The sequence below is a fragment of the Mercenaria mercenaria genome, chromosome 3 (assembly GCF_021730395.1).
Source record: "Mercenaria mercenaria strain notata chromosome 3, MADL_Memer_1, whole genome shotgun sequence".
Lineage (NCBI taxonomy): Eukaryota > Metazoa > Mollusca > Bivalvia > Venerida > Veneridae > Mercenaria > Mercenaria mercenaria.
In genome coordinates, this window is record NC_069363.1 from 46,733,242 (window position 1) to 46,744,591 (window position 11,350).

The window sequence follows — 11,350 nt, forward strand, 5'->3', positions numbered from 1 at the left end:
TTAAGTACAAATACTCGCTGACATGTGCTCTTTGTATGCTGATGAGCTGAAAATGTAATTCCCAAGTCATGAGACTCCTGCTAAACAGCTATACATCATAAATAAAGGCACTTCCATCTTTTCAGAAACATTTAATTCTATGACATTATAGAACATTGGGAAACATATTGATTATTGTTTAGAAAACTAGCTGAAAACTCACATCTGTCTGTCTTTCAGTTGCTCCCTTATCAATTTGGACAGTACCAGTAACTGTTAAAAGGGGTGCTTACCAAAAATATACTGACTATGTGGCGAAGAGTGCAGATCTTGATAATCATGTCCAGCATGATAAGGGTTACTAACCCTGTGACTTACCATCTGTTACATGACCTGTAGTATGTCTGACTCTATCTTAGCTTCATTTCTTGTCTCGGTATACACTAACTTTTGACTTTTCAACTTCATACCTGAAAAAACAAGTTTTGTTGGAGGACAGCAATGCTTGACATAACTCAACAGCCTTGTCAGTTGAATGAATATAAAAGTCAAAAAAGGGTAATAATTCTGCAAAATTGCAAAACAGGGTTATGGAACCTGTACAACACATATCAGTTCATGACAATGGACAATTGTGTGAAGTTTCAATCCATTCCCATTAGTGGGTGCTGAGATACCAGCTTACATACAAAAACTTAACCAAAAACTGCTATGTCAAACAAGAGGGCCAAGATGGCCCTAGGTCGCTCACCTGAGATACACACCATAACAGTGTAAACATGTTTGACCTAGTGATTTCATGGAAACAAATATTCTGGCCAATTTTCATTAAGATTGGACCAAAAATGTGATCTCTTTAGTTTAAACAAGCATTTTCTTAGATAAGACCTTGTGACCTAGTTTTTGACACCAGACGACGGACCCATATTCAAACTTTACCTAGATTTTATCAAGGCAATCATTCTGACAAAATTTCATGAGATCAATTGAAAAATACAGTCTCTATCTTATACACAAGGTTTTTCTTTGATTTAACCTAGTGACCTACTTTTTGACCCCAGATGACCCTTATTCAAGCCTGACCTAGATATCATCAGGGCAATCATTCTGACTAAATTTCATGAATACCAATTGAAAAATACCATCTCTTTCGCATACACGAGGTTTTTCTTTGATTTGACCTAGTGACCTAGTTTTTGACCTCAGATGACTCATATTCTAATTCGGCCTAGATTTCACCAGGGTTATAATGCTGACCAAATTTCATGAAGATCAATTGAACAAGAGCACCGCCATGCGGGTGCTGACGCTCATCTGATTTTTTTGTATAATAGAAAAATTGTCCTACCCATGATTTTCTAAGTCCAAAAGGGGCCATAATTCTTGCAAAAAGCAGGACAGAGTTATGTTTCTTGCTGTACAGTGTCAGCTTATGATGGTGAACAAGAGTTACAAGTTTGAAAGCAATAGCTTTGATAGTTTAGGAGAAAGGTTGACCTAAACATAAAACTTAACCAAGAAAACTGATATTTTCTAAGTCCAAAAGGGGCCATAATTCTTGCAAAAAGCAGGATGGAGTTATGTTTCTAGCTGGACAGGGTCAGCTATTGATGGTGAACTAGTGTTACAAGTTTTAAAGCAATAGCTTTGATAGTTTATGAGAAAAGCTGACCTAAACATAACACTTAACCAATAAATCTGATTTTCTAAGTCCAAAAGGGGCCATAATTCTTGCAAAAAGCAGGATGGAGTTATGTTTCTTGCTGTACAGGGTCAGCTATTGATGGTGAACTAGTGTTGCAAGTTTCAAAGCAACACCTTTGATAATTTAGGAGAAAAGTTGACCTAAACATAAAACTTAACCAAGAAATCTGATATTTTCTAAGTCCAAAAGGGGCCATAATTCTTGCAAAAAGCAGGATGGAGTTATGTTTCTTGCTGTACAGGGTCAGCAACTGATGGTGAAAAAGTGTTGCAAGTTTCAAAGCAATACCTTTGATAGTTTATGAGAAAAGCTGACCTAAACATAAAACTTAACCAGGCAACGCCGACGCAGATGCCGATCAAGTGATGACAATAACTCATTTTTTTTTCAAAAAATCATATGAGCTAAAAATACAGCCTCTATCACATACACAAGGTTTTTCTTTGATTTGACCTAGTGACCTATTTTTTGACCCCAGATGACCCATATTCAAACTCGACCTAGATTTCATCAAGGCAATCATTCTGACCAAATTTCATGAAAATCAATTGAAAAATACAGTCTCTATCGCATACACAAGATTTCTCTATAATTTGACCTAGTGACCTACTTTTTGAAGTCAGATGACCCAAGTTCAAACCTGACCTAGATTTCATCAAGGCAATCATTCCGACCAAATTTCATGAAGATTAATTGAAAAATACAACCTCTATAGCATACACAAGGTTTTTCTTTGAATTGACTCAGTGAGGTAGTTTTTGATCCCAGATGACCCATTTTCGAACTTGGCCTAGATTTCATCAAGGTAATCATTCTGACAAAATTTCATGAAGATCAATTGAAAAACACAGCCTCTATCGCAAACACAAGGTTTTTCTTTAATTTGACCTAGTGACCAACTTTTCTGACCCCAGATGACCCATTTTCAAACTTGACCTAGATTCTATCAAGGTTATCATTCTGACCAAAATTCATGAAGATCAGTTGAAAAATAAAGCCTCTATTACATACACAAGGTTTTTCTTTGATTTGACCTAGTGACCTAGTTTTTGACCCCAGATAACCCATTTTCAAACTTGGCCTAGATTTCATCGCGAGTGAAGGTTATCATTCTGACAAAATTTCATGAAGATCAGTTGAAAAAACAGCCTCTATCGCATACACAAGCTAAATGTTGACAGCTAGACAACAGACAGACGACATACGAACGACAGACAGACGCCGGACATCGAGCGATCACAAAAACTTACCTGAGTATTGCTCAGGTGAGCTAAAACGGGGCATAATTTTGTGACAATGCAAAGTAGTGTTATGTAACCTGTACATTACAAGTCAGATCATGACAGTGAACAAGTATGTTTAGTTTCAATCTATTCCCATTAGTGGGTACTGTCAGATACCAGCTTACATACAAAAACTTAACCCAAAACTGCTAAGTCGAAAAAGGGGCATAATTTTGTAAAAAAGCAAAATAGAGTTATAGAACCTGTGCAATGTAAGTAAGTTTATCACAGTGAATAAGTGTTTGAAGTTTCAATCTATTCCCATAAGTGGTTACTGAGATACCAGCTTACATACAAAAACTTAACCAAATCGGGACGCAGACGCCGACGCAGATGCGGACGCATGAGTGAGTCCAATAGCTCTACCTATTCTTTAAATAGTCAAGCTAAAAATAGATGATATAATAATTAATTAACATGTAATTGTTTACAAAATATTACTTTTCACTTAAATTTCACTAGAAAGCAATCCTGCAAATTTGTGTTTCTTTTAAGAACAAATACTCCAAGACGTGCCACAATTCCATCAAAGTGAAGCACCAGTAGTGCTTGGAATGAGTGAATAGCAGTCAGAAAATATGTTATCTATGGGTAGGCACTTTCTGAGAAATTTTCACACAGATGTTTAGTGAATTTTGTGCTCACAGTGACTTGTAAACTCCTAAGGGCCTTTAAATTAATATAAAGATAGGCCACAGAATACTAAGCCTTTAACTGTTAAACAGTTAAACATTGTGAAACCTAAGACTCCTCTCCTATGCCAATAAAAACCCAAGAGGCTCAGCCACTGCTATATTTATTCTGCAATATTTTCTTATTTTTGATGAAAGCAATTTGCATAAATTCAGGTTAATGAAACAATATATGAAATAAGTTTTATCCTAAACAATATCATATCACACAATCCCTTCCTGTAGACAAGCTTACTGACGCTGAGTGGCGGCTTTTTAATTTCTGACATTTGCAGCAGTTACAATATAAAACAAACTGTATGCATCGAACTAGTTCGACTACCCCTTCCCCACCCATCCGTCAATGACAGCGTCATCCTCCAGGCCCCCTACCTAGTCAAAATAATTTGATGTTCAGATTGTTTTATATATGTGACGGGCAATGTAGCGAGTGGGGATATTGCCAATATATTTCTTAGGATCGCGTCAAATATATAAGCCCCCTACCCACCCTTCATCCCAACCTCCAGGAAATGTGAAAATGCTCAACATCTTAATCAAAACCTTAATGTTCCTATAATTTCTAAATCTTTTTTACATTGTACTCCGACACCAGAAAAACTAGTATTTCTTAAAAAATAACGAAGATATTTCTTTCAAACTGGGTCCATTTATTAAGCATTACATATGATACAAATTAAAATAAAAATAACTTTGCTGCCTTCAGTTTTTGTAGAATTATTTCCCCATTTCAGATTTTTATGAAGCATAATTTTTGAAGTCCAAAAAAAAAAAAAATGTTCTAATGCCAAGTTTAAAACAAAAAAGGGTTCAAAAGCTTTCTTAGAAATGCTCTAAATTACTGTGCCAGTACATGAATGTATACATCTTACTGTGCTTTCACTTACAACATTATAGAAAAATGTTAGTTGTAAAAAATTGTTCATACGTTACATCTGCACTAGAAACAAAGTATTAACGCTAAATATATAGAATAAAGGTATTGGCGCACAAGTTTGGAGCAACAGAAAGCCATTGAACTATGACGTACCGTGAGGGTCGAAAATGCCGATTTAGTTTTAAGACAATTCGATTTAGTATGACCCAGGGTCGGACATATTCCAATTAGTATGACCCTGGTTGAGAATTAGCTTAAAGCTATTTCATTTAGTACGACCCAGGGTCAGACAATTTCAATTAGTATGATACTAAATCGGACATATTCCAATTAGTATGACCCTGGGTCAGACATATTCCAATTAGCTTTAAGACAATTCGGAATTAGTATGACCCTAAATTAAGATAAATCTATTTAGCTTTAAGACAATTCGAATTAGTACCACCCTGGGTCAGACATATTCCAATTAGTATGACCCTGGGTCGGACGTATTCCAATTAGCTTTAAGCTAATTCTGAAATAGTATGACCCTCAATTACGGCAGCCATCTTTAGTACGAACCTGGGTTGGACATAGTTACAATTAGTATGACCCTGGGTTGGACATATTTAAAATTTGTATGACCCTGGGTCGGGCATATTTACAAGAATACCGGACGTTTCCCCCCCAAGACAGTTCCCCCTTAAGACATTTCCCCCCCCAAGACGTTTCCTCCCAAGACGTTTCCCCCCCAATTTAGTTATACCCAAGACGTTTCACCCCCAATTTTTAAATAATTTGTTTCTTAAACAGTTTCACCTTAATATTAAATCTTGGACTGTTTTGAAATAAAGTGTACAATTGTAATGAACTGCAGCAAGTATTTAGTGATATAATTTGGACATTCAAAGAAAAATATAGCTCTTGGTGAGTCAACCTTTTATCCCTTAATTTCATCATTTATTTTGAGATATGGCCTCAATGAATACGGTTAAAAGCTTTCATATATTAACAAAAATTATCTTCTACTCCAGTTCCTGTTCTTTATGATTTTTTAATCAATGTTCATAATTTGTTCAAGTCAGAGGCAAATTCTCAGATACAAAAATGTGAACTCCCTTAGTTTAGCACTTAAATTATCAAAAGGTGTGATTTACACCTTTTGATTAAATTAACACCTGTGATTAAACACACAGGTGTTTAATGATTATGATATTTATGGGTACAAACCAATTTGCAGGAGATATTTTTTATATTGAATGATTTAGATAAAAGTTTTGAACATTTATGATATAGTGGGACACACAGTTGAAGTGACCCTTATAAAGAGGCGAAACGTCAGGGTAAGCGTGCATGGATCGTATATGATACCCTGTACATCTTTTATTTCATAAATACAAATGCAACATAATCAAACAGAAATGTGAAAAGTAGGCAATAAAACTAAAAATAGCATGTACAGGAAGGTATATAGTATGTATATTAACAAATAGGTTGTTAATCTAACTTATTAATCGATATATATATATCTTCTGATATATCGGTATCATCGATATGCCTAAGACCCAATCAATGACAGCCCTAAAAAAAGGTTATAAAATGCTTGAATAATACAATGTATTGTATACATAAATTAGTAAGTTACTCACTGGCAGTGATTAGGGCTAGAATCTCATTGTAAAACTGTGTTTTTATTCAAATTAATAATGCAAAATACATGTAGTCCATTTACATAATAAAGACACTTGTAAGCAGAAATCATTGAAAATCAATCTCTGTATTTGGTACTTAAGTTTTTGTGTGTGTGTGTGTGTTCGGGTTTAACGTCTTTTTCAACAATTTTTCAGTCATATAAACGACGGTGTCTACTTGTAGCAGTGAGCACAATGCCCAATTTTATAGTGCTGCCTCACTGGAATATCACGCCGTAGACACGTGGCATGATACCCCACCCAGTCACATTATACTGACACCGGGCTGACCAGTCCTAGCACTATCCCGTTAATGCTGAGCGCCAAGCGAGGAAGCTGCTAGTACCATTTTTTACGTCTTTGGTATGACGCAGCCGGGGATTGAACCCACGACCTCCCGCACTCGAAGCGGACGCTCTACCACTAGGCTACCGAGGCGGTGGTTTAAGTTTTTGTAGAAAAAAAATTGTATTTTCTGGTCAAGATTTAGCAAAAATTTAAAAACGAGCTTTTGCCAATCAAACTTTCCTCAGTTATATTATAACAATATGTGCATGTATGCTATAACCAAGAATCTTTCATGAAAAATGTCCATGGCTGTGTGCCGTCCAATCTGTTTTAAATTAATTCAGTTTTAATAACATAAGGGACTAACAAATATTGAAAAATAGCAAATAGCTTGAACCTTATCATGCTGGGCATAATTGATTCTGCCTTTGCGACCAGTGTAGATCTTGATCAGCCTGCACATTTTGTGAATTTGATTCGTTAATTTTTGAGAATTGAATCATATCATTAATTTTCTTATGAGCCTCAAATATATTGTTAATTAATGTCCCAAATGATTTGTACTTTCATGAAATGAGTGTTAACTAAGAACATATTAGTTATAAATGAGTTTTTGCTTGAAATATATATTGGATAACTAACAATGTAATCATGTAGGCATTTAACTAGAGCATTTTATTTTCAAGGGAAATAATTGTGGTCTGACTGTATTATTTTGAAAATCACAGTTGAGATTTTTTTATGTGTGCACCGGTACAGTTTGCGGGGAAGCGAAAGTTGCCATGGAATTTTATCTTCTTCTAAAAACAAGGTAAGTTGACAGTTTTTGTTGAAATATATATCTGATAGCTGACACATAGGAGAATGTTTTGGTTTATATCCATCTTACAGATTTTTTTTGAAAATGAAGAGAAACAGGGGGAATTCTGTAAATTTCTTCTTATATGCAAATGAGCTGAAAATGTATTGAAATGACTAGATCAGAAGTTTATGCCTTTCCAGTAAGTTTTTCCCTACCTTTGACGATAGTTATTAAAAAGTATAGATATCAACCTCTTTGCTGATATTAGTACCTAAAATTTTCAGCCTGTGAATAGCTGTGGAAATTTGGGACTTCCTTTTTTTGAAGATATAAATAGATCTAAGCTATATTTAGACTAAAGTTTTTTTCAGTATAACAGCAGGTAGAGAACCCTTACATACAGTCAAATATTCTTGATATTGCAAGGAAATATAATGCATTTTTCAAGTGCTTGCTGTTTCTTATGTTGTGCATACTTGATATAGTTCATTGTCAATGTCAACTATCATTATACTGACATTTGAAGTTGTTGTTTTTTATCTAAATTACCTCCCTTATATATGCATTTTTCTTCATTTATTTTATTGATAATTACTTCCCTTTATGTTTAGCAAAAATTCTCAGATTGCATTTAATTAACTCCCTTTATTTAACATGAAAAATTCTCTTGTGTAATGATTATTTGTATATTTTACTTACAGTGTCTGATACATATAGTTGCAGTCTGTCTTTGGAAGCTGTAGAAATAACAAGAAAGAGGCTGACATAGTGGTATAGTTTGTTATATATGAAGTTTATTGATGGCATTCATGTCATGATGATATCATTAAAGTACAACATACATTGATTTTCTGACAGTCATGTGTTATTACATTTGAACTGAGACTGTTTTATAATCAGGTTCATGATACTTTTTTTAATATACATTGTATACAATTGTTGCATTTTTTTCAATATTAATTGCAGCTTTATAAATTAGAACACTTCAGGTTCATGTTTGATATAGTTTATTAATGATTATAATTTTAATCATACAATGAGTTATGAGATATTTTATTAATTTTAATATATTTAGATTAATAAATGTAAAAAGTCTGTATTAAATGCATAGGTCATCTTTTGTACAAAAATAAAGGAAAAAAAATGTTGTATAATTTTCATTTTCAGTTTTGGTAGGGAAAAGTTTGAGTATGTACATGTACAGTTGTTTGACCTGTCTTACCCTGTGGCAGTCCAAGAAGATGTTACCATTATGAAAAATGCAGGAGGTATTATGCTTTTGTATGTTAAACAAAGGTCTCAAAGCATTTTATGCTGTATGGCTATATTCTTGCTCCTGAAATAACTGTCCAAGACAGCTATAAGACTGACATTCCTGACAAGGTGTGAACCTTCTGGACTTTATGTCAGCCTGGCATAAACATTTCTTTCCTGTAGCTTTGTGTATCCCTCAACTTACTAAGTACATATCTCCATTAAAAATAATGATAATAGATAGGTTTAGTAATAAATGTGTGATAGCTTTGTAATGTCAACATTTCAAAAATAGAATAACATGTACTTTGATAATAAATATTGAAATACAAATTTCAGTATATTGTATCAGTCAGCAAAAAACATGAAGTACATTTGTATCTTTGTATTAAGATAATTAAAACAATTATATTCAAATGCTTTGACACTGATTTTATGTTGATTTCCTAGAATGTGTGTGAATTAATGTTTTACAATATTTCAGAACTTGAAGACAATGGTTAGTGCAGAAGGGACATAAAAGTTATGACAAAAGTAACAGATATAAATAAGGTAAACTGTTGTGATAAAAAGACATGGCCAGTGCTGCACATCACAAAGGCAATATTTGAATTTAATTTTTTGTCATTTATGAGTTCTGTAAAGCTGATTTTGCAATAAATATAAAATGATTAGGATTAATTTTTTTTACTGTGATCTTTTTTTCACATGATTTTGTCAAGACTGGCAATTTGTTCATTGGAATAAGATAGTTAAAGGTGGCATTGTGTCACATAAAAATATGTCTGCATAGTTGCCTAACATTAAATGTAAATTGTAAACAAGGAAATTCTAAATTTGGAAAATCTTTGTTGTTTTTCTTCATTTAGCTCAGTTGAAGGAGATGAAGTTTGAAGCAATTTTCACAGTACAACCTCTCCAGAGTAGCTCACTCTGAAGCAAAACCTCTCTATAACAACATCATGAGAATTTCCCTAAGCTGAAATATAACTATCAAATTTACTTCTCTAGAACAACAACCTCAAAATAACTAAAATATTGGTATATCCCACAGGGTATTGCTCTACAGAGATTGCATTGTACTTATAATATCTATGATTTCAAATGCTTTAAGAAAAACAACACTTTCAACAAGGGGAAAAGTGAACATATCTTACTCATAAGGTGAAGTTTTGGCAGTTCTCAAGTTCATTGTTTTTGCATGCTATATAAAAACACTTTAGGTAGTTTATCATTATTACATCATATACTAATCAGAGGTTGTAGGTTGTTGTTGGAGCTTTTAGGTGAGATCATAGGTGAACATCATCAGATTTATCTGTTTATTTTTTTCACCATTTTATTGAATATGTACATTGAATGTTATAAAATATGCTATCTTTTCAGACAGTCCTATTAAATAACTTGTCATTTAGGGGATCTAAGTATATGTAAAATTTAAATAAAGCAGCAAGCCAAGTAGCAACACAATCTTGCTGCTTAAAACAGGTAATTCCTTAGACAAGTTGAAATTAGACAAAATGTCAATTTGTAGAGTTACCTGACTTTTGCTTGATAATATATTTCTAAGATTAGAATATCTGCAAATGTCTAAAATGATGTTATAATTGTTTTAAAAACTATCATGTTTTATTCTCTTTATGTAATAAAGTTTTACATTTGTATTTCCAGAAGTGCTACAAGTGTGTTGTCATGTGAAATGGAATTTACCCCAACTGTGCTGCAAGATGTATATTCAAGTGCAAGACAGCCATGCACCAGCTGTAAACTGAGATGGACCCATATAATAAATATGTTGACTTTTCCATGTATTATCATCTGTACAGAATGTGTTCATGACAAGACTGTATACATATATTGTTAAATCATTTTTATTTCCATTATTGCATGCATGTAAGAAGCAAGCATTTAACAATTGCATTCATAGAAGTGTAAAAATGTGATCAATCTAATTTAAAGAAACACATTTAATTGGACTTTTTAAGTTTCATAGCATTTGTGGTGGAGACTGACCCAGTCATTCAGCAACTTATACTGTCTGTGTGTCATTTCTTGTATGTTATAGTTTTCTTAATAATACATTAAATGTCAAAGTTATGGTAAGATGAACTCATTCAATCACTTGTAGATTAATGTTAAAGCATGTTCAACATTTTACCATAAGTTAACTAATATTCTATTTAACCAGAGTTGTCACATATTTTCATATAAATATTTGTATAATACAGTCTAATCTAATCTACATATGATGTTCCACAATTTTTTAGTTATATTTTATGTAGATATTTTATGTTGTTTTCATGTCTCAACATATAATTACTAACATCAAAGAAACTTAAGTATTTTACAATTTGGTTGGTATAAATGGTTGTTTTGTTTATATATTTTTTTTTCCATCCAGGAGAATAAAGAAATATACATTTCAAAATATCTCATCATTCCAGATAAGTACACTACATAATCAAGATAAAAGAAATAAGAATAAAATATGTTGGTGGAATTTTATTTTCAAAAATTTGATACACAGTCTTTGTAGTATTTACTTCTTTAGATATGTTGGACTGAAATGGGAATAACAACATACTTTAAATTTTTGTAGTCATAAGTTAATATGGGAATTATTAACTTAACTTAAAAAGATTTTATCTCACTTTTATGCCATCTGAGCTTTAATATTTTTCAACATTGTCATTGGCAACAAGGCTCAAAATTATTTGTTGTGTATACCTTGCATTCATGTGTGATAAATGCTTTTATGGTATTCTTTAATATAATTTATGCTTTCCATCTTACCATGGAT

General features: G+C 32.9%; 1 long non-coding RNA gene across 1 annotated transcript; it reads left to right on the forward strand.

Annotated features, from left to right (window-relative positions):
* The first annotated feature begins 7,219 nt into the window (after positions 1-7,219).
* On the forward strand, positions 7,220-10,663 carry LOC128555595 (uncharacterized). The gene is made up of 5 exons (XR_008370205.1): positions 7,220-7,305; positions 7,998-8,067; positions 8,464-8,564; positions 9,035-9,102; positions 10,222-10,663. It is a non-coding gene; the product is annotated as an uncharacterized LOC128555595 (long non-coding RNA).
* The last annotated feature ends 687 nt before the right edge of the window (positions 10,664-11,350 follow it).